This window comes from Salmo salar, chromosome ssa01, assembly GCF_905237065.1.
Source record: "Salmo salar chromosome ssa01, Ssal_v3.1, whole genome shotgun sequence".
Lineage (NCBI taxonomy): Eukaryota > Metazoa > Chordata > Actinopteri > Salmoniformes > Salmonidae > Salmo > Salmo salar.
In genome coordinates, this window is record NC_059442.1 from 24,680,544 (window position 1) to 24,702,489 (window position 21,946).

General features: G+C 42.2%; 1 pseudogene; it reads left to right on the plus strand.

Moving 5' to 3' along the window:
* Window positions 1-21,946, plus strand: part of LOC106577490 (1-phosphatidylinositol 4,5-bisphosphate phosphodiesterase beta-2-like) — a 35,658-nt pseudogene that overhangs the window by 6,440 nt on the left and 7,272 nt on the right.

The window sequence follows — 21,946 nt, forward strand, 5'->3', positions numbered from 1 at the left end:
CCTATGGCATACCCTTTCATACCCCCTCAATTTGAGTCTTGGTATGACTGACAAGGAAGTAGGCTATTTAAAGAGTGCATGGTGGGTGAAGGGAATTGACCGACAAATCAATGGCTATAGCAGCATATAGCCTAATTTTGTCTGTCAAACAGGTAGGCCTACTGTCACGTATACTCCCTCTCCGGCCTCTAGGTCATCAGGCTGCTGATTATCTCACACACCTGTCACCATCATCTCACACACCTGGACTCCATCACCTCCTTGATTATCTTCCCTATATCTGTCTCTCCCCTTGGTTCTTTCCTCAGGTGTTATTGACTCTGTTTTCATGTCGGTGCGTTGTTTGTGTTTCGTGTTCATTGTTTCTTTTATTTATTAAAACACTCACTCCCTGAACTTTCTTCCTGACTCTCAGCGCACTCGTTACACCTACCTCTTATTTCTTAAATAGGAAGAAATAGGCTCCAACACAAAGCCCTTTCGTTGTTAGTAAGTAATTCAAATAAAGACCTTGAAATGAATTATGCCTACTCGGATTTGCCTACTTTCAGCACCATGAGCTGTCCATTTCCAATTGATTGTGTCACGGCTTACTCAAATCTGTCTTATTGTGTGGTCAATAGCTCTAGTAAATAGGCCCACATCATGGGCAAGAAACATTATTGTTTTTAATCAAATCAATTATAGTAGTAACAAGCTATCAAAGTTGACCTCTGGTCCTCCTTCTCATCTTCACGCTCTCCTTCTCAAACTGAGCAGAAAATAGGCTATAGGCTAGTACTTACGCAAAATAGGGAATTTTTTGGACTAAGCCAAGTCCCAAATTATTTCCGGAAGAAGTCTTTGAATCTCTTCCTGAAATGCCTCCGTAGGTCTACACAGCACAGCCATTGGTTAGGCAGCACACACAAGCATTTTGGATCAGCAAGAGCAGAGCAGGGCTCAGGGTTGGAATATCCATTGCAGTGTGTACTGAGCCTAGTTTTATTTACACCATCCCAGCAGCTATCGTAGAAAATGTACTTTGCTCTGTGCTTTTCCAAGCATGCACTTCATAGCCTATAGGCTCACTTGATATTGTGCTCCCAGCAGATAATCAGAGATGAGGGGTGGCATCAGGCACACATCAATATATAGGCTTATAAGCAATTATAAAACACAGAGAAATACTGAAATGTCATAACTTACAAATTACATGACCTTCCCTTGGACTAGATTGAAAAAACACTACACCCTCTCTTTGACTGAAGTTGAAAAAGCATGTCCCTCCCCCATTTTCCTCCAGGTACCCATTATGTACATTTCAATCCATCCCTTAGTTAGGTCTGATAGAGTTGTGTTGATACTGCCAGTCATGCTGTGTCTCCTTAGCATGTCCCAGAGTCCAGGAGATGATTGGCCCTGATTGGTCTGACTTTCTGTTTGTCTGCGTGACAGGATCCTCTCCTTTGAGAACCATGTAGACTCGTAAGCCACGACATTTCACTCTTCTTTTCAGATTAAAAACATGGTTTGACTTTAGCCATACCAAAAGCAGCTACTATCACAAACACTTATTTGTATGCTATTCATAATATGATCCCACGTTGGTTCAACATAATTTCATTGAAATGACGAGGAAACAACGTTGATTCAACCAGTTTGTGTCCAGTGGGATGTGACTATTTATATAATATGATTGAGCCTGTAACCTGCATGTAGACTTTAAGGGATCATTACCTAAGCTATATGTGTTTTCAAGGGTGAAGCAGCAGGAGATAATGGCTAACTTTTTTAAAAGCATATTTGGAGATATGCTGCCAACGGATCCTCTGGACAAGTACCCTGTGAGTGGGACTGTCTGTCAGGAACTGACAGGTCCCTTTGTCTCAGTCATATATACCTTCATAGACAAGCCAGGTCTCCCATTACATTGTCCTTAAAAATACTGTACCTGAGCAGTTCAGATGGTCTATGGCCACAGTTTTAAGGCGTATGAATTTAATCTAACATCGTCAGATGATTCTTAATTTCCCAGTGCAGTCACGCTTGGTTTGTGTGCTTATGAAGAAGAAATGAGGCAGAACTTTCACCCTCACCACGTTTTCCTGTTTCACATAACTTTACCCATATGGGCCTCTGTAGCCTTCTAAACTCATTGCTGTGTAAAGCCATGTGTGTGCATGTGTTGTCTTCCTCCCTGAAGTGTGTTTTCTCCCCTGTGTGTGGGTGACTCAGCAGCTGAAGCCGGGTCTGCAGATCCCCAGTCCAGAGGAGCTTATGGGGAAGAACCTGATCAAGAACAAGAATGGCAGCCATGAGAAGCCCAGCCAGGCCAGCCCCAAGAAGACAGCAGGATCAGAGCAGCCCATAGTCACAGTTAGCACTGACCAGGAGCCCAACCAGGAAGGGCCCGCTAACCCCGAGGGCCAGTGTGTGACTGGAGTGTAATAGTGGACACAAACTAAACCAAATTACATTGTATTGTGGTTGTACTGTGCTTGTTATACAGATGATGTTGCAGTCACATTGTTGTAGTGAGTGTTGAGGCTGTATGTGTCTTATGGGGGAGGTGTTTGAAAATAAGGGAGAGCCGCACACTCTAGGAGCTCAGATGCAAAAATGTAATATATGTAGTCTAAAATGAATCATGATCGTATGCTATCCATTTATTTTTTTGTATGCTGTTCTTTGTATGCCATTTTTATATTTGAGAATTAACCAATGATATTAGGCCACACTTGGCCATGATTACAGACACCTGTGTGTCTTTTGACACTATATAAACGAGTCATCTCGCAGTGTTTGTGATGATACCCTGATGAAGACAGCTTGGCTGTCGAAACGGTGGATATTACATTTTTGCATCTGAGCTCCTAGAGTGTGCGGCTCTCCCTTATTTTCAAGTTTTCTACTCCGTTAGCCAGCACCTCGCCTTAATAGGTGTGCGTTTCTTTTTCTTCTAGATTATGGGGGAGGTGACCATGACCAGGGAGGAGGTGCCCATGATCGATGACTACGAAGAACAGCAGGAGGACAAGGACCAGGATGAGGAGAAGAGGAAGAACTCTGATAAGGTAGAGAAAGAGGATGGTTCTATGCCTCTTTCTATGTCACTAGATCTTTCAGACAGGACGTTAATTTATGTATATCCTTCTATAGGGCACAGCGGGACAGGAAGTGAGAGTATATGAGATGTCTGCCATTGTCAATTACATCCAACCCACCAAATTAATTTATTTGGATAACTCCAGAAGTGACTGGAAATTTGCTGATGTTAAGTTGGGGCAGGAGTTAGATGAGGGTAACTTTTGCCTCTACAGAAATAGGAATGAGAGATGCAGTTTTTCTTAAAATAATAACCTCATATGATTAAAAAAATTACTTTACACAAAGTACATGATATAGAACCTGTTTATCTAGTTGTTGTTGCTGACAAACTAATATTCTGCATGATCCCTCTCATTATCCTGTGGACAGAGAAAAACAAGAGCTACCTCATCTCATCTTTTGTGGAGACCAAAGGGGAGAATATGATATCCAAGACTGCAGTGGAGTTTGTGGGGTATCCTTTTCTCAACTGTTACTTTAGCCCTGATTGAATTACCCACAAATACGAATAAATCCTAATTATTTTCTGCCACACATTGTGAATGCGAACTCCCTTAACATGTCAATCCAGGTATAACAAGAGGCAGATGAGAATAATCTACCCTAAAGGAACCAGACTAGTCCAACTACAGCCCACAGCCCTTCTGGAATGCTGGCTGCCAGATGGTGGCACTCAACTGTCAAACTATGGGTAAAGCTACTGTATAACATCTATCTGGGATTAGGATTGTTTTATGGCTGATAAACTGGTGTAATAACTTATGATTGTTTCCATTATTATTAGTCATGATAAGGCACATTTGTATAGTTTCTTTATTGATGTTAAGTGTTTCTTATATTCACCACTGCAGGTCAGTGTTGCACTGTTTTGAGTTGCACATTGCTCTACTACCACATGCCACAAAAAATGCAGATCCATCTCACATGAAAATGTTGTGCTGTATGCAGTAGTGAAGAAACATGAATGTGATTTTGAAATGTTCTGAAAATATGTTGTTGTTTTTTCTCCAGATTTCCCAATGCAGCACAACATGTCTTTATTTGAATTCAACAGAAGGACAGACTACCTCCTCAATCATGACCTCTTCTGCGGTAGTAACAAGAAGATTGACCCCTACCGTGACAGGATCGACACCATCGTTGACAACACACTGACCATGAAGGCACGTAGTTATTATTATGTTAACTCCAATCTCAGAGAGAGCAGCAGACATCGACACTATTCAGTATTCTTGCTTCAGGCTTTTGTGCCAGGCATTTAAAACATCTCATAAAAAAAGTTAAAGGACTAACATGTGAGTTCTAATGTAGTTATTGGACTGTTTAGTCATAATCAAACCACTCTGGATCATTATCCACGGTTCCACTTTGGAAGAGCTGATGCAGCTGGCTGTTTGTACCTGGGGGCTATTTTCCTCCCACTTGTTTTTCAGAGTAGCATACCCTCAGGCTTTCTCTCTCTCTCATCTCTCTCTTTCTGTGTGTGTGTTCATCTTGGTTGAATATGTCTGTCTGTTTTGTGATAGTCTACTGTAAGTGGACAGTCAGTATGAATACAGGCCTGCTGTGTCTGCAGCTCTATTTCTTCTTGGGTCTTTCTGTACATAATGGGGAAATGTGTGACATTGGGATCAAATATCTAAATGGTTTGAAACAACAACAAACATTTTTATGCAGTTCCACATGTGTACTAAAAGGAATAAAAGTGAATATATTCAAATTGCCCATAACTCCACCTATACAACATCATAGGCCTAGGACTATACATCCTTTAAGCAGGCTTTATACAGACATTTGGCAAGTCAATTCAAGGTTTTACAGGGACATTTTCAAGCACTTAATTGTAATCTTCAAGGACCTCAATGTTATACAATAATATGATTTATATATTTGTACATATAGGGCCTAATATAGAACCCTCCCCCCCAAAAAAACATGCAAATAGTGTCAAACAAGTAGGCCATTACCAGTTTATGAATAAATATTTATTTTTGGTCTTGCCAATGCATTGATAATCAAATTATTACATTCTAAAATATGTGAGAATAACATGGACATTGCCTGACTAAATAGATTGGATGCATGCATGCTGATTTTTCTGTAGCCCATGTGGCCGACACAGACACATAATAAAGCCATGAATAGCGGTAGCATTCATCTCACCATTTGAATCTCACCATCGCAGTTTTTATGATGAGAAAGTCACCAAAAACCAGGTTATTTTTTTAATGTAATGATTTTTATGGAAAGCCAAGTTGAAGCCAACATTAGATGTTGTCATCCTCATAATAACCGAATGTGGTTTTACCGCAACAGAGTAGCGCAATACCCTTCCATTGAAGCGGTGGGAAACAAACGTAAATGCCCACATCTCTCACAAAAATGGATCAAAAATTAATTCACAGATAATTATATGGGAGCATGAGAACTTATAAATTGACTACAATAATTATAAGAACATTTCAAGCACCAAATTGAGGAAATTTTCAAGGTAGGCCTCTTCCAGTAGGCTGCTTAAATTTCTGAGCTCCAAATTCAAGTTCAAGTAGTCGATATTCATTTTAAGTATCAAGGTCTTTAAGAATTTGATTTTGCAATGCATACATTATTTTAGATTTCTGTGCCTACAAACTGTTTTCACCCCATTACATAAAAAGACACAAAATGTTACCTAGTTACACTGCATTACTGAGATCTCTATACAAAAAAACTGTCCGACAGCTAGATCCAGGATTCTTACAGGGTTCAAGTTCAATGACTAATTTAACTGATTCATACTTAACAACTTGCACTGCCATAAATGCAAGGACAGAAAATAAATGTTTTATGCCACACGATTGTGGACAAATCCATCAATACAGCAACCATGATAAAGGGTTAAACAGGTTGTAAATCAACTTGTAAATTTGATTGATTTTAGCTGTGATCCTCCCTTATATATTAAGGTAATGACATGAAGAAAATGGGAAGATTATTATCAATGACAGTTGTAACAAGATGTCCAGTGTAGGAAATCCTCAATGTTAACCTAGTTTATAGAAAGACCCTTACCATAGGCCTACATGTGTTTCTAAAGGCGTTATAGTCATTTAACTGACTTGCCTAGTTAAAGGTTAAAGATAATTTTTAAATAAAAACAAATCATCAATGGAGGCTGCTGAGGGGAGTACGGCTCATAATAATGGCTGGAACGGAGCAAATGGAATGGCATACAAAAATGCTAACCATGTGTTTCATTCCGCTCCAGGCATTACCACAAACTCGTCTTCCCCAATTAAGGTACCACCAACCTCCTGTGTATCATATACACTGCTGAAAAAAATAAAGGGAACACTAAAATAACAAATCCTAGATCTGAATGAATGAAATAATCTTATTAAATACTTTTTTCTTTACATAGTTGAATGTGCTGACAACAAAAATCACAAAAATAATCAATGGAAATCCAATTTATCAACCCATGGAGGTCTGGATTTGGAGTCACACTCAAAATTAAAGTGGAAAACCACACTACAGGCTGATCCAATTTGATGTAATGTCCTTAAAATAAGTCAAAATGAGGCTCAGTAGTGTGTGTGGCCTCCATGTGCCTGTATGACCTCCCTACAATGCCTGGGCATGCTCCTGATGAGGTGGCGGATGGTCTCCTGAGGGATCTCCTCCCAGACCTGGACTAAAACATCCGCCAACTCCTGGACAGTCTGTGGTGCAACGTGGCGTTGGTGGATGGAGTGAGACATGATGTCCCAGATGTGCTCAATTGGATTCAGGTCTGGGGAACGGGCGGGCCAGTCCATAGCATCAATGCCTTCCTCTTGCAGGAACTGCTGACACACTCCAGCCACATGAGGTCTAGCATTGTCTTGCATTAGGAGGAACCCAGGGCCAACCGCACCAGCATATGGTCTCACAAGGGGTCTGAGGATCTCATCTCGGGACCTAATGGCAGTCAGGCTACCTCTGGCGAGCACATGGAGGGCTGTGCGGCCCCCCAAAGAAATGCCACCCCACACCATGACTGACCCACCGCCAAACCGGTCATGCTGGAGGATGTTGCAGGCAGCAGAACGTTCTCCACAGCGTCTCCAGACTCTGTCACGTCTGTCACATGTGCTCAGTGTGAACCTGCTTTCATCTGTGAAGAGCACAGGGGGCACCAGTGGCGAATTTGCCAATCTTGGTGTTCTCTGGCAAATGCCAAACATCCTGCACGGTGTTGGGCTGTAAGCACAACCCCCACCTGTGGACGTCGGGCCCTCATACCACCCTCATGGAGTCTGTTTCTGACCGTTTGAGCAGACACATGCACATTTGTGGCCTGCTGGAGGTCATTTTGCAGGGCTCTGGCAGTGCTCCTCCTGCTCCTCCTTGCACAAAGGCGGAGGTAGAGGTCCTGCTGCTGGGTTGTTGCCCTCCTACGGCCTCCTCCACGTCTCCTGATGTACTGGCCTGTCTCCTGGTAGCGCCTCCATGCTCTGGACATTACACTGACAGACACAGCAAACCTTCTTGCCACAGCTCGCATTGATGTGCCATCCTGGATGAGCTGCACTACCTGAGCCACTTGTGTGGGTTGTAGACTCCGTCTCATGCTACCACTAGAGTGAAAGCACCGCCAGCATTCAAAAGTGACCAAAACATCAACCAGTAAGCATAGGAACTGAGAAGTGGTCTGTGGTCCCCACCTGCAGAACCACTCCTTTATTGGGGGTGTCTTGCTAATTGGCTCTAATTTCCACCTGTTGTCTATTCCATTTGCACAACAGCATGTGAAATTTATTGTCAATCAGTGTTGCTTCCTAAGTGCAAAGTTTGATTTCACAGAAGTGTGATTGACTTGGAGTTACATTGTGTTGTTTAAGTGTTCCCTTTATTTTTTGAGCAGTGTATATCCGTTATCATAACTCCATCATAATTCCTTACAGATCTATTCAGGCCAGTTTCTGTCAGACAAGAGTGTGAAGACAGGCGTGTAAGAAGTACCCGACCAAGTGGTATCCCATACCGAACACCATTAACCCAGTGTGGAACGAGGAACCATTTGTTTTTGAGAAGATATACTCATTCAATTCGTTCAGCTATAATTTCTATAAGGTAACAATTTTGCCTTGTTGAATGCGTCAGAAGGGTCAAGCTTGTTGTTGTGTGGACAGATCCTGCTGCCTGACAGGGCCTCCCTCAGGATCGTGGTTCACGAGGAGGGCAGGAAGTTTCTGGGCCACAGGATCATTCTCACTGAGGCCCTTCAGTCAGGTCTGTATGATAACATGTTACATTACCTTTCTCTTATACCTGTGAGGTAACACTGTTATTAATCTAGTAACACCACATTATTAACATGGTGTTGTTACAGTGTTGAGTAATTACAGCTTTACTACACAGATATAAGAGCAACTTCATGTAGCGTTACAGCATTTCTACATGGGTTTAAACTGCACTTCTGCCCAGTCTTCCCGACAATGAGGCTGATTGAAGTAGACCTTGAGTCAGAAGGCTTCTGCCTGTGTCTGATTGATTCATGGGGTTTGTGCCCTGCAGGCTTCCAGCACATCTGTCTGCGCAGCGAGAGCAACATGCCGCTCACTCTGACAGCTCTCTTTGTGTACATCAAGGTCAAGGACTACATCCCTGCTGCTTTTGCAGGTACAGTACACTTTCAGTTTCTATTTTCAGAAAAGATACAGAATAATTTGTATTCACATTTCAATTTTCACATTTCAATTCGGATGATTGTGTAGGTAGGACACCTATAGATGGTGTTTTAAGAGTCATTGATTTGAAACAAAATGTTCACTAGGGGACTGATTTCTTCTATACTGTCTTGTTCTGCCTCAGATCTCAAAGATGCCTTATTCAATCCAACAAAGAATTCTGAGAAGACAACAGAGGTAAATCAATTCCCAGACAGAGCTCATTGAAACACGTGAAAATGACATGTTTCACTCCTAAGGTTCTCCTTTCACAACAAAACATTTCCATAGTGAGATTGGCCTGGTTGGTTTTATGGTGTCTTTGTTAGGGATTTGATGGTCTTGTGCTCTGTCCCCACATTCATCAGCAGACTATGTCTCCCCCTATGAGACGCCCCTTGTCAACATAACACAGACTGTGGGAGAGGAAACTGCATTTGCAGAAACAGGTAAGAAGGCTGTTTCCTGTTGGGTAGGGCCAAGATTTCAATTCACTATACTAAAGCTTCCTCTCCAGTGAAGTAAGCTGATACTTCTACTAGTACCCAGGATATTCCACCTACTCCTGAAGAGGCCCCTTCAGAGCCTGAACCCAACATGGATCCAACGTCACCCCCAAACACTGTCAGTGTGGAGGATGAACCTGCCCCATTCATTCAGCCGTATGTTGTTGACCCCATCCAGAGTGTTGAGAAGTTTCCAGAGTCTAAGGTTGACCCAGAGGCTGAACCAGCCACAGAGTTGACTCCTGACCCCAAGGTTGACTCCACTACCTGTTCAGCTCCCAACAGTCATGTCGAACCCACCCCAAATGTTGATTCCACCCTAGATGTTTCACCCGATATCGTCCCTAACCCTGATCCAGATGTTGAATCCACCACAGGAGGTTGGTGGCACCTTAATTGGGGAGAACGGGCTTGTGGTAATGACTAGAGCGGAGTCAGTGGAATGGTGTATGATGCCATTCCATTATTTCCGTTCCGGCCATTATTATGAGCCGTTCTCCCCTCAGCAGCCTCCACTGGAATCCACTCCTGTTGCTGACCCTGTTGTGGCTCCTGACCCTCCATCTGAGCCCAGCTCATCTGATCCTGCACCTGAGGACTCCACTCCGGTAGATGCCAATGACGGTAACACCAGTGACTCTTCTGTGTTGTAAAAAGGAAGCACATCAGTGGCGGTTGGTGCATTTAAGATGAGGGAGGATGTTTTTTTTTCATGAGCATTGTTGATTGAGAGGGGTTGGGTTAAATGTGGAAGATACATTTCAGTTGAATGCATTCAGTTGTACAACTGACTAGGTATCCCCCTTTCCCTTATTTATATTACAGCATATTGGATGACTGTCATTCATATTCCATTCACCCAGCTCAATTTAACATTGATAATACTACATGATAATCTAATTATCCCTATACCCATCATGGGGTTGCTACAACCTAGCCTATAAATGAAAGTTTACAACATAGGTGTACAGGTTCATAGAAATTTGAGCAATCAAGTTGATTGATCTTGACACATTCAATAACGCCTTTCACACTCTTGCCTGCATCTAGCTGATCTAGGGTGGAATCATTAGTCCAACAGTTGCAAACAAGAGTTCATGTATGTTTATTCTCTTTTCGTTCAGCTTGCTTACATTTAAGAAACGTTTTTCAACAGAATCGGTGGAATGAATACACCCCTGCTCACACACAAGCACAGTTCACTTTCATACCAACCACATACAAACAGCATGATCCCTTTGATCGTATAATTCCTCTCACCTGTTCCCTTCGCTTGTGGACTTCAGCTCACAACACATCAGCTGTCTGTGACCAGGCAAAAAAAACTTTCCAAGCCAAACCTTCAAATCATAACCGCCACATACAGCCTATATCGCTGTCACCATATTAGCTAACGCCATAATCAACATAGCAACTAAAACGTTAGTAAATCCACTACAATCATGCAGTACAGAGAACAGTCAGCAAGTAGTTTAGCAGTTACACCGGCGGGTCCCGGTGGCAATAAATTAATAAAACCTGTCACATGTGCTCCCTCTCCGGCCTCTAGGTCACCAGGCTGCTCGTTATGGCACACACCTGTCACCATCGTTACGCGCACCTGCGCGTCATCAGACTCACCTGGACTCCATCACTTCCCTGATTACCTTCCCTATATATGTCACTCCCTTTGGTTCCTTCCCCAGACGTTATTGTTTCTGTGTCATGTCTGTGCTTTGTTCGTGTTTCTTATTTTGTTGTGTTTATTTATTAATACACTTACTCCATGAACTTGCTTCCCAACTCTCAGCGCGCATCATTACAGAATAACGCCTCACCTAAGGGAATGACATCGGGTCTGGGAGTTGCTGCAGGCTCTCATGCCCTGCCTCCACCGGTTGGTCAGGCTCTCATGCCTCAGCCGGATCTCCAGGCTCCCCTGCCACAGCCGGCTTGTCGGGCTTTCATCGGCTCGTCAGGCCTCAGCCGGATCACCAGGCTCCCCTGCCTGTCAGGTTCCCACACCCCAGCCAGCGACAGATTCCCACGCGTCAGCAGGGTGACTGGGCCGCTCCTGATCCCTGGGATTGTCTCTTTGGTTGGCGTCCTGCAGCTGGAGCCGAACGCACCAGGGAGGGGGTACCATCACATATGGCGCTCTCCGGCGCTCTAGGTCACCATGCTCCCGCATCTCAGCCGGACTGACTGGTTTCCCACACCTCAGCAGAGGTGACTGGTCTGCTCCTGATCCCCAGGATCATGAAAGTGGAAGGCATCCTGCGGCAGAGCCGCACGCCAGGGAGGGGGTACTGTCACGTGTGCTCCCTCTCTGGCCTTTAAGTCACCAGGCTGCTCAATATGACGCACACCTGTCACCATCGTTACCCGCACATCATCAGACTCCATCACCTCCCTGATTACCTTCCCTATATATATTTTTTTACACCTTTATTTAACTAAGCAAGTCAGTTAAGAACAAATTCTTATTTTCAATGACGGCCTAGGAACAGTGGGTTAACTGACTTGTTCAGGGGCAGAACGACAGATTTTTACCTTGTCAGTTCGGGGATTCGATCTTGCAACCTTTCAGTTACAAGTCCAACGCTCTAACCACTAGGCTCCCTGCCACTCCCTTTGATTCCTTCCCCAGGCATTATTGTTTCTGTGTCATGTCTGTGCGTTGTTTGTGTTTCTTATTGTCACAGGCGTCAAAGTGAGTAGACCAAGGTGCAGCGTGGAATATGTTCATCTTGAGTTTAATGAAGAAATGAACACTTTACAAATAAACAAAAATGACAGCCGACGGTTCTGTCAGGTACTTAAAACTAAACGGAAAACAACTACCCACAAAAAACAAAGGAAAAACAGGCTGCCTAAGTATGGCTTCCAATCAGAGACAACGATAGACACCTGCCTCTGATTAGAAACAATACCCAGCCAAAACATAGAATGCCCACCCACCTATCACACCCTGGCCTAGCTAAATAGAGAAAACACAGCTCTCCTAGGTCAGAGCGTGACACTTATTTTGTATTATGTTGTGTTTATTTATTAAAACACTCACGCCTTGAACTTGCTTCCCGACTCTCAGCATGCATCATTACAAAACCAAAAGCTTACCTTGACTTGGAAGAGTTCCGATGTTGGATAGCCATAGCCAGCTAGCTAACTTAGCATCAATCTCTGTTTGAGCTGGGTGTTTGAGTAGGCTGAACTAGCTAGCTGCATTCGCATACTATGAAATATAGCTCTCTCTGTCTCTCTTTCTTCTCCTTTAAATGAATTTGTTCAAAACTGTTCAACTATTGTCTTTCTCTCTCTTTGAGTCAACTACTCACCACATTTTATGCACTGCAATGATAGCTATCTGTAGCTTATGCTTTTAGTACTAGATTAATTATCTGATCCTTTGATTGGGTGGACAACATGTCAGTTCATACTGCAAGATCTGATAGGTTGGAGGACGTCCTAATTACTGTGTAAGCCTATGGAAGGGAGTGTCACGGCTGTCTTCGTCTTCTGACGATATAGCGAAATCGTCGTCTGAAAATGTAGACCAATACGCAGCGGATGTCGTGTTCATCTTTGAATTTAATTAATCGCTCACGTGAACACTATACAAAAACAATAAACAATGACAGTGCAACAGTTTTGCAGGCTATCCTAACGCAGTGCAAAAACAATCTCCCACAACAGACAAACACAAACACACCCTCATATATGGGACTCTCAATCAAAGGCAAATAGACAACACCTGCCTTTAATTGAGTCCCAACCCCAATGAACCCAAACATAGAAACAGACACACTAGACTCAACATAGAATTACATAAACATAGATCATAAACCAAAACCCGGAAATAATAAATCAAACGCCCTCCTAACTAACACACCACCCTGAACCACATAAAACAAATACCCTCTGCCACGTCCTGACCAAACTAAAATGACAATTAACCCTTATACTGGCCAGGACGTGACAGGGAGTAAGAACCACGAGCCTCCTAGACTTTGTATTGAAGTCAATGTACCCAGATGAGGCCGGACACTAGCTGTCCTCCAGCTACACCATGGTGCTACCCTACACAGTGCTGTTGAGGCTACTGTAGACCTTCATTGCAAAACAGTGTGTTTAATCAATTATTTGGTCATGTGAATATATATAGAATAGTTTTATCTGAAAAGGATAACTTTTTAATGTTTCACTATTTTTATTTTTATGAAATTCACTAAGGAGGATGCTCTGAGAAGCCTCCTCTGAAATACATATATCAAATATGTTCTCTTTCAGAGCTGTCCACAGTTGCCTGTGAGGACATGAAGGAACTGGAGAAGAAGTTCCAGAAGAAAGGAGAGGAGCTCATCCAAAAATACAGCGACTCATTCAAAGCGCTCAAGAAGAACGCCATGAAGAAAAAAATATTAATGGAATACACTCCTAGATGTTTTTAAGCCCTCTGTAGTTAAAGTTTTCTGACTTAACAAATTCATGTTTTATTTTAATCTCATCCACTAGGGGTGGTGGCAGACACACAGAATGTATTCATGTTGTTTTTCTCTAGGCCAGTTTAATTAACAACAGTTATATTTAGACTGATAATAATTAGCTTCAGGGAGATTTGGAATATTCCTCAGCTAATGTGTTTTTCTTGGTAGAGCACTTAATGAAGGGATAAAAATATCCTCTAAATGTGTCTGCTAAATGACTAAAATGTAAGATATGTTTTTAACTAGAAACATTTATTGCTTGTGGAAGAACAATTCTAGGCTTGTACCCGGATGCTTTTGTTGAGTAATAGGGCCAGGAGTTTTACCTGACCATTTCCTGGTCAGGTTACATTATCAGGAAAACCTCCTGGCCCTAGGATTGTACTTTAAATCAGCATACTGCTGCTAGGATGAAGTAACAGACCTCTATGTGAGGCAGTGATGTGGAGGCCTGATAACGCCCCCGGAGGCGCTGATAGAGCCCCGTGAGTTTACAAAGATCATCCCATAAAATTAGAAAATAAAATACTAGAATGGGTATGAACCTTCTTATGATGGGATAAAGGTCAGACATTTTGGTCTGGGAGTTGTTCATACATGGTTTGCCAGCGATGTGATAAGATATTGTGTAAAATAATGAATTTGAATAATGTATCTGCACTAGCTTTGTTAGCTAGCTAGCCAGACAGTTTTAGAGGAATGATTCCAATACTTATTCAAATGAACTGCCAACATTCCATTCAGACAATGCAGTCAATCCACAGCCATACACTGGCTGAAATCTGTTGATGATAGGACTTAGACAAGTTGTAAATGCAACAAGTACTGATATTGTAACATATAATAATAGCGCTTACAGCTTTCCAAGAAAACATACATTTTATGGTCTGTTTACATATATTTTAGAGGCTATTTATACAGAAATTTGGTATAAAGTTGTCAATAATTCTATTACTCAATTTATGATATATCACATGCCTTACTTTTATTTTCATGCATACATCAAATGTGGATTATGCCTATACTGTCATTCATTCCAATTAGACTGGTTTGGAGTTCTCCCTGATCAATATGGCTGCCATTTTCACCCCATTATGAAACATTGAGAGTTGATGGGATAGCCCCTCTAGTAATTTAATAGGATCTCTATGGATCATCCATCCCCCTCTGGGTATTACTGTAGGGATCAGACTATTGTCCCCTTCGCCATGTCATGTCTAAAACCTGTTCTCTGATGGTGAGACGGCAGAGCCCGTCCCCAGGGAGGAGAGGGTGATGGAGCAGAAGACGAGGCTGCAGGTGGATCTCAGAGCTCTGTGGGTGGAGTAGTTTGATCAGATGAAGAAGAGGAAGAGGAACAGTGATGTTCAGACAAACTCTAACAGCCAGAGTCAATTCGATATTAAGGATATTATTGATAGTTCTTTACATAAACATAATGTATCTCTTATTCAAGGATGTTTTTATTTTTACATTGCATCCATGTACTGGATAAGCAGTTGAGGTAAGGTGTGTTTATTTAAAGCCAATAGTGTGTAATGAACTTACACCTGTGACTATATTCACCTGAGCACCCTAACTACTGAGCACCCTAACTACTTCTCACCATACACTGCTCTTGGCTCTGTTTACCACACCTATTAATTTCCTCTGGACTCACCCAAAACTGGGACTCATTCCCACGTGCACAGCCCCACCATGCACCTAAACTCAAGAGTATATCTCACCTCATGCCTTCAGCTGATGGCTGGAAGCCAGGCCTGTAGCACAGTATTGATTATCCATCACAACTAGGTGCTCTGGGGTGCTCTTAGCATAAGCTCTGGATCTGCATCAGATAGAGGTCAATCAGGTCATTTTCTCTGGGTTGTGAGCTCACCGATTAGGGAATAGACCCCCCCGGACTGGAAGGCCAATCGAGCTAGCGACAGCAGCATCTCATAGTCAGGTCTCAGGCAGTCACAGTCAGAATCAGTTTCTGTCAAAGTGCGTGCAAATGCATGGCAAGGTTGTGTTACAGTCGTTTTTATATACAGTTGAAGTCGTAAGTTTACATGCACCTTAGCCAAATACATTTAAACTCCTGACATTTAATCCTAGTAAATGTTCCCTGTCTTAGGTCAGTTAGGATCACCACTTTATTTTAAGAATGTGAAATGTCAGAATAATAGTAGAGAGAATGATTTATTTCAGCTTTTATTTCTTTCATCACATTCCCAGTGGGTCAGAAGTCTACATACACTCAATTAGTATTTGGTAGCATTGCCTTTAAATTGTTTAACTTGGGTCAAACGTTTCACTTAGCCTTCCACAAGCTTCCCACAATAAGTTGGGTGAATTTTGGCCCATTCCTCCTGACAGAGCTGGTGTAACTGAGTCAGGTTTGTAGGCCTCCTTGCTCGCACACACTTTTTCAATTCTGCCCACACATTTTCTATGGGATTGAGGTCAGGGCTTTGTGATGGCCACTCCAATACCTTGACTTTGTTGTCCTTAAACTATTTTTCCACAACTTTGGAAGTATGCTTGGGGTCATTGTCCATTTGGAAGACCCATTTGCGACCAAGCTTTAACTTCCTGACTGATGTCTTGAGATGTTACTTCAATATAGCCACATCATTTTCCTGCCTCTGTCACACCCTGACCTTAGAGAGCCTTTTTATTCTCTATTTTGGTTAGGTCAGGGTGTGACTAGGGTGGGTACTCTAGTTTTTGTATTTCTATGTTGGCCTGGTATGGTTCCCAATCGGAGACAGCTGTCTATCGTTGTCTCTGATTGGGGATCATATTTAGGCAGCCTTTTCCCACCTGTTTGTTGTGGGATCTTGTCTATGTATAGTTGCCTGCGAGCACTACATTGGCTTCACGTTTCATTTTGCTCTTTATTGTTTTCTGTGCGTTTCACTCGAATAAAGATGATGAAACCATTCCACGCTGCACCTTGGTCCAATCATTACAACAATGTTTATGACAGCCTCATGATGCCATCTATTTTGTGAAGTGCACCAGTCCCTCCTGCAGCAAAGCACGCCCACAACATGATGCTGCCACCCCCGTGCTTCATGGTTGGGATGGTATTCTTCGGAATGCAAGCCTCCCCCTTTTTCCTCCGAACATAACAATGGTCATTATGGCCAAACAGTTCTATTTTTGTTTCATCAGACCAGAGGACATTTCTCCAAAAAGTGGCTTTTTAATGGCGGTGTTGGAGCAGTGGCTTCTTCCTTGTTGAGCGGCCTTTCAGGTTATGTCGATATAGGACTTGTTTTACTGTGGATATAGATACTTTTGTACCTGTTTCCTCCAGCATCTTCACAAGGTCCTTTGCTGTTGTTCTGGGATTGATTTGCACTTTTTGCACCAAAGTATGTTCATCTCTAGGAGACAGACCACGTCTCCTTCCTGAGCGGTATGACGGCTGCGTGGTCCCATGGTGGTTATACTTGCGTATAAACAGATGAACATGGTACCTTCAGGCGTTTGGAAATTGCTCCCAAGGATGAACCAGACTTGTGGCGGTCCACCATTTTTTTCCTGAGGTCTTGGATGATTTCTTTAGATTTTCCCATGATGTCAAGCAAAGAGTTTGATGGTAGGCCTTGAAATACATCCACAGGTACACCTCCAACTGACTCAAATGATGTCAATTAGCCTATCAGAAGCTTCTAAAGCCATGACATTATTTTCTGGAATTTTCCAAGCTGTTTAACCTCTCTAGGGTCGGCGGGACGAAATCGTCCCACCTACTCAACAGCCAGTTGAATCCCGTGGCGCGTTATTCAAATACCTTAGAAATGCTATTACTTCAATTTCTCAAACATATGACTATTTTACACCATGTTAAAGACAAGACTCTCGTTAATCTAACCACACTGGCCGATTTCAAAAAGGCTTTACAACGAAAGAAAAACATTAGATTATGTCAGCAGAGTACCCAGACAGAAATAATCAGACACCCATTTTTCAAGCTAGCATATAATGTCACATAAACCCAAACCACAGCTAAATGCAGCACTAACCTTTGATGATCTTCATCAGATGACAACCCTAGGACATTATGTTATACAATACATGCATGTTTTGTTCAATCAAGTTCATATTTATATCAAAAACCAGCTTTTTACATTAGCATGTGACGTTCAGAACTAGCATACCCCCCGCAAACTTCCGGTGAATTTACTAAATTACTCACGATAAACGTTCACAAAAAGCATAACAATTATTTTAAGAATTATAGATACAGAACTCCTCTATGCACTCACTATGTCCGATTTTAAAATAGCTTTTCGGTGAAAGCACATTTTGCAATATTCTCAGTAGATAGCCCGGCATCACAGGGCTAGCTATTTAGACACCCACCAAGTTTAGCACTCACCAAAATCAGATTTACAATAAGAAAAATGTTATTACCTTTGCTGTCTTCGTCAGAATGCACTCCCAGGACTTCTACTTCAATAACAAATGTTGGTTTGGTTCAAAATAATCCATAGTTATATCCAAATATCCTCTGTTTTGTTCGTGCGTTCAGGACACTATCCGAATGGTAAAGAAGGGTGACGAGCACGACGCATTTCGTGACAAAAAAATTCTAAATATTCCATTACCGTGCTTCGAAGCATGTCAACGCTGTTTAAAATCAATTTTTATGCCATTTTTCTCGTAAAAAAGCGATAATATTCCGACCGGGAAAGCGTGTTTAGGTTCAAAGATGAAAGAAAATTAAACATGGGGTCGACTCGTGGTCGCGCCTCAGCCCATTGTCCTCTGATAGAGCACTTGCCAAAAGCGCTAATGTTTTTCAGCCAGTGGCTGGAATTACATCATTCAGCTTAACCCTAACCCTAACCCTAAACTTCTGACCCACTGGAAATGTGATACAGTGAAATAATCTGTCTCTAAACAATTGTTGGAAAAATGACTTGTGTCATGCACAAAGTAGATGTCATAACCGACTTGCCAAAACTATAGTTTGTTAACAAGAAATTTGTTGTGTAGTTGAAAAACGAGTTTTAATGACTCCAACCTAAGTAAACTTCCGACTTCAACTATATATGAAGTTTTACAGCACATACCGCATGCTGTTTATCAGATTTCTAACACATTTCAGTGGAGACTTCCGCTAGGTCTGTTTTGCACTTGGTAAAGCTGCCGCTCTGTTACTGATACTTCCTGTTGCCTGTTTCCTGTGTGGCAGACAGCGACTTGCCAAGCCGTTGGAGATGGTCACAGAGAGACACATCAGTGAACTCAATGCTCTGGAGAGGTGGGCCAACACACATCACAATAGCCTACCTATATTATGCAGGACCTCTAAATATAGTTAAGGAACACATGTGTGCCTGTGTGTGTCTGTAAAAAGCGCATGTGTGCATGTGTATTAGACAGGGAAATTATTTGACCTTTTGCAAATACAATATTGGAAGTAATAAATGAGTCAGCCATCCATGCAGGTTATTCAGGGTCCTCGGCCAGCTTATGGTGGTCTGTATTGTGGGTGTGGGTGTTTGATTGTGTGGGTTTTTATGTATGTGTGTATGAGAGAGAGGGAAAGACTGTGTGTTTGTGTGTGCGTGTGCTTGCTTATACAGTGCCTTGCAAAAGTATTCATCCCCCTTGGCGTTTTTCCTATTTTGTTGCATTACAACCTGTAATTTAAATTGATTTTTATTTGGATTTCATGTAATGGACATACACAAAATAGCCCGGAAAAGTGGCGCTTGCATATTTATTCAACCCCTTTGCTATGAAGCCCCTAAAGATTTGGTGCAACCAATTACCTTCAGAAATCACATAATTAATTAAATTAAGGCCACCTGTGTGCAATCTAAGTGTCACATGATCTGTCACATGATCTCAATATATATACACTTGTTCTGAAAGGCCCCAGAGTCTGCAACACCACTAAGCAAGGGGCACCACCAAGCAAGCGGCACCATGAAGACCAAGGAGCTCTCCAAACATGTCAGAGACAAAGTTGTGGAGAAGTACAGATCAGGGTTGGGTTATAAAAAAATATCAGAAACTTCCACAGAGCACCATTAAATCCATTATAAATTTTTTTTTAAGAATATGGCACCAACAACAAACCTGAAGGAGCTGCAAAGCTCCACAGCGGAGATTGGAGTATCTGTCCATAGGCCCACTTTAAGCCGTACACTCCACAGAGGGGGTGCTTTATGGAAGAGTGGCCAGATAAATGCCATTGCTGAAAGAAAAAAATAAGCAAACACATTTGGTGTTTGCCAAAAGGCATGTGCGAGACTCCTCAAACATATGGAAGAAGGTACTCTGGTCAGATGAGACTACAATTGAGCTTTTTGGCCATCAAGGAAAATGCTATGTCTGGCACAAACCCAACACCTCTCATCACCCCGAGAAAACCATCCCCACAGTGAAGCATGGTGGTGGCAGCATCATGCTGTGGGGATGTTTTTCATCGGCAGGGACGGGGAAACTGGTCAGAATTGAAGGAATGATGGATGGCGCTAAATACTGGGAAATTCTTTAGGGAAACCTGTTTCAGTCTTCCAGAGATTTGAGACTGGGACAGAGGTTCACCTTCCAGCAGGACAATGACCCTAAGCATACTGCTAAAGCAACACTTGAGTGGTTTAAAGGGAAACATTTACATGTCTTGGAATGGCCTAGGCAAAGCCCAGACCTCAATCCAATTGAGAATCTGTGGTATGACTTAAAGATTGCTGTACACCAGCAGGAACCCATCCAACTTAAAGAAGCTGGAGCAGTTTTGCCTTGAAGAATGGGCAAAAATCCCAGTGGCTAGATGTGCCAAGCTTATATAGACATATCCCAAGAGACTTGCAGCTGCAGTTGCTGCAAAAAGTGGCTCTACAAGGTATTGACTTTTGGGGGGTGAATAGTTATGCACGCTCAAGTTTTCTATTTTTTTGTCTTTCTTGTTTGTTTCACAATAAAAAATATTTTGCATCTTCAAAGTGGTAGACATGTTGTGTAAATCAAATTATACAACCCCCCCAAAATCTATTTTAATTCCAGATTGTAAGGCAACAAAATAGGAAAAATGCCAAGGGGGTGAATACTTTCGCAAGGCACTGTGTATGTGTGTATGAGAGTGTGTGTGAGTATTATCCAGTGTCTCCAGCCAACAGATGGTTATCTAAGGCCAGCCATTAGCCACAGATGTTCAAACAGCAGTGTTAGGGATAAGATAGCTTCTGATTTTACTTATCTAACAGATACTGGACCCCTTTAATTACCACTTACACTTACAAAATATTAACTGGAACAAGGTCATACAGCCTGGCTGCAGAATATATTTTTTGAATGGTAGTTTTCATGTTTCATAATGGGCTTTCACTTAAATGGCCTCAAAATCATCTCCAGTGACGAGTGTTCTCTGTTCCCTCCCCAAGTGACTCCAAGGAGACAAAGAAGTAAGGGCAGTCAAAGTGCTCAGGTTCAGACAAGGCAAGGTGAGCTGAATGTGTACTTATGGAATCACATAAAAGACCACTCATTCAACTCATTGATTCTCTCATTGTTCGATGTACTGGTACAGTACAAACAATACAGAGCTCATGTATTCAGAGCTTTAAATGCAGGTTGGAAAGTGAAACTGTTTGCACGTGGTAGAGTGCTGCTGTGTTCTGAGTTGGAACAACTTCATCTTAGACAATGACTACATAGTTCATAGTTTAATGGTAACATAATCAATTAGATAATTTGTATATATATATATATATACTTAGGCTGAAAAGGGCAATGAGCGTAGACCTGGCTGAGGAGTCTGCCAAGACTGATACAGTGGCAAGTATATTCCTTTTGAGTTAAAATAGAACCTGCTATTACAGATTATAATTATAGATGTCTCAGGTCTATTACTTTAATGGCAACACCAGGATGTACACGTGTCTCTGTAACTATTGCAGTGCTTTCCACATCCACATTGGGAAATTCACATGGTTTTCATTATCATTATCTACTGTGGTAGACAGGGAGAGTAACTATGGTTACACTGACTGAAAGAGCTTTTCCAGAAGTGTATTGTACACAAAAGTGTCTGATTCATTCACATGACCACCCTGTCTGTTCACTCACACGCAGACACACGTGCATGCTCTCTCTCTCACTCTCTCACTCTCACTCTCTCACTCTCACATTGAGTTGAGGGCAGAGCAGAGCACCCTGACCAAAGGGCTGGCCTGGCTGTTTA